General features: G+C 44.4%; 1 non-coding gene across 1 annotated transcript; it reads left to right on the top strand.

The window, feature by feature from the left end:
* Positions 1-2,400: 2,400 nt before the first annotated feature.
* Positions 2,401-2,473, top strand: trnaf-gaa (transfer RNA phenylalanine (anticodon GAA)). Its single transcript has one exon. It is a non-coding gene; the product is annotated as a tRNA-Phe (tRNA).
* Positions 2,474-3,073: the final 600 nt, after the last annotated feature.

Raw genomic sequence — 3,073 nt, 5'->3', positions numbered from 1 at the left:
TTCTGTAGACTCTGGAACAGTTCCAATGGATTGGACGGTAGTTAATGTAACTCCACTATTTAAAAAAAGAGGCAGAAAGAAAACAGCGAATTATATACCGGTTAGCGAGGCCTGGACAAGGTATGCCAGCCAGGAGCGACGTCTCAATTCATTCCATCTTCGCTGCCTTCGGAGAATACTTGGCATCAGGTGGCAGGACTATATCTCCAACACAGAAGTCCTTGAAGCGGCCAACACCCCCAGCTTATACACACTACTGAGTCAGCGGCGCTTGAGATGGCTTGGCCATGTGAGCCACATGGAAGATGGCAGGATCCCCAAAGACACGTTGTACAGCGAGCTCGCCACTGGTATCAGACCCACCGGCCGTCCATGTCTCCGCTATAAAGACGTCTGCAAACGCGACATGAAATCGTGTCACATTGATCACAAGTCGTGGGAGTCAGTTGCCAGCATTCGCCAGAGCTGGCGGGCAGCCATAAAGACAGGGTTAAATTGTGGCGAGTCGAAGAGACTTAGTAGTTGGCAGGAAAAAAGACAGAGGCGCAAGGGGAGAGCCAACTGTGCAACAGCCCCGACAAACAAATTTCTCTGCAGCACCTGTGGAAGAGCCTGTCACTCCAGAATTGGCCTTTATAGCCACTCCAGGCGCTGCTTCACAAACCACTGACCACCTCCAGGCGCGTATCCATTGTCTCTCGAGATAAGGGGGCCCAAAAGAAGCCTGACATCAGTCGTGCGGAAAATGCTGGAGTCCATTATAAAAGATGATATAGCAGAGTGCAATAATAACTCGTCTCCACTCCTAGTATTTCTAAATCCCACACATTCACTAGAATGTGAACAATTATTTCCTGTTGTGTCTCTCTCAGATTTGTAAACTTCTCTGTATTGGAGTGAGGTGACATCTCCTGGCGGGAAGCAAGAACTGCAATCAAGCAGCAGAAACTCCACAGTCTGTCAGGGTGAAAGAAACATTGCAATGTGAGGATGCAGCGAAGTGGTTTGATTGGGTCGATGGAGACATGATTCCACTTGTAGGTAGTGGTGTCTGAAGCAAAGGCCAGAAATACAAAGTTGTCATTAATAAAAGAAATGAGGAATTCATGAAAAATGTAGTAACGTAGTGAATGGTTAGAATGTGGATAGAACAGAAAGTGAGATTGGATGGACAGAAGCAATCTGAAAGGTTGGCTGAAACAAAAGGTGAGTGCCCTGAAACATTAACTGTGTTTCTCACAGCACAGACGCTGCCAGAGCTGCTGAACATTTCCAGCACTTTCTGTTTTTATTTCAGCATTGCAGGATGTTGCTTTGATCTGAAAAAAAATGGATGATTGGCTGGGGGGTTCCAGTGAAATTCCACAGCAGCTAATAAAGCCTGAACCGTCAGTGGCTCGTTGGTTTAGGGGTATGATTGTTGTTTTGGGAGTATGGTTAATTAACATGCGAGAGATCCCGGGTTCAAGTCCCGGACGAGCCCTGGTCTGCTGGCATGTTTAGATTAAGATTATCTATTGGTTTCAGCCTTGCAGAAGGCGGAATTGACTTCCATCCGGAGCTGGCTTGAGGACCAGACAACTGGATTCAAAGAACTTGTCGACAAAATTGTAATTAACTAAATGTACAGATAGCCAAGTGGGAATATAAAGTTGTTGCTGTAATTGTGACCTGACTCCAAAAACAACAGGACTGGGTTCTGGACTGGAATGGAATGGAATTCTTCAGTGTTTCTGTTGTTTGCCTTGCATTGACTCATCGATTTTCTTGTTTTTCACTTTGTCGATGCCTTTGAATTATTGTGGATCCTTCTTCAGGGTGTCTTCTTTCACCAGGTAGTTCTGACCTCTGATGATGTTGATTGTAATCAGCTTCAATTCGCTGATAGTTTTGGAAGTGAGCAGATTTCCTTTGCTTGAGTCTACAACATGGAACTCAGTCTGACATGTGGACCCATGGGCAGATTTGAATGCCATCCCTGCGTTGGAGTTGCATCCATGCAATAAGAGACCGAGTAGAAGTGACAGTTCTGTCAGTCGGATATGAGACTTTTAATGGCAGGGTTGTGAGTTTGAGTGCCATTCTGTTTTTCCCTTTTTTAAGGCTTCATGAGCAGAGAGTACAGGGAGTGTTTGAAAATGAGCAAGTCTCGCTTTGATTCAGGACTCTTACCTCTCAGCAGCATCTCACTATGAAAGATTGAATTTGATCTCATTTCATTCTCAGCTCGGGGTCTGTGCGGCTCAGTGGCACTTCTGGCTGTCTCCCGCTTCACAATCCATCAGGACTGAGAAAGCAATGGGGAATATTACTCACATGTTGTGTTCTTTAATTTTTTGGAAAATTTGAATGTATGTATTTTCTTCCAAAACAAGGAAACCAAGCCACTGCTAAAGTCGGGCTGAAATAGCTCAGTTGGGAGAGCGTTAAACTGAAGATCTAAAGGTTCCTGGTTCAATCCCGGGTTTCAGCAATTTTGCTTCCTTATGCGTCCCTTGCCTTGGTTCTGATTTTCCAGTTGCACAATTTACTTTGAAATTATTTACCAAGCACCAGTGGATTGAATTTGAGAAACAACACAGAGTCATTTACAGCATAGAAGATGGTCGTTTGGCCTATCACGTCCATGCTGGCTCTCCCCGGAGCAATCTAGTCAGTTCCACTCACCAGCTCGATCCCTTTCCTCCTGCAAGTTTCTTTCCTTCAAGTATCCATCTAATTTCCTTTTCAAATCATCGATTGTCTCTGCTTCCACCACACTCGTGGGCCAAGTCATTACCACCCACAACATAAGAAAGTTCCACCTCATCAAGGATGGGAAATACTTGCATCTTCTATATTTGCTTATTCTCTATTTCTTTGAGAATAGACTGACAGTCAACATGAAAGGAAACCCAAAAATCTTCGAGCAGCATGTAAATGATAAGTGGGGAGTAAGAGGTTGAGTCAGGCCTATTAGGGACAAAAAGGATAATATAAGCTTAGAGGTGCAGGGCAATGTTAATCTACTTAATGAGTACTTTGTATCAGCGATCACTAAGGAAGTGGAATTTGACAAAATATCAGTCGAAGT

Source organism: Heterodontus francisci, unplaced genomic scaffold, assembly GCF_036365525.1.
Source record: "Heterodontus francisci isolate sHetFra1 unplaced genomic scaffold, sHetFra1.hap1 HAP1_SCAFFOLD_43, whole genome shotgun sequence".
Classification (NCBI taxonomy): domain Eukaryota; kingdom Metazoa; phylum Chordata; class Chondrichthyes; order Heterodontiformes; family Heterodontidae; genus Heterodontus; species Heterodontus francisci.
The sequence above is the reverse complement of the archived record's forward strand: the minus strand, read 5'-3'. Positions and strand labels throughout refer to the sequence as shown.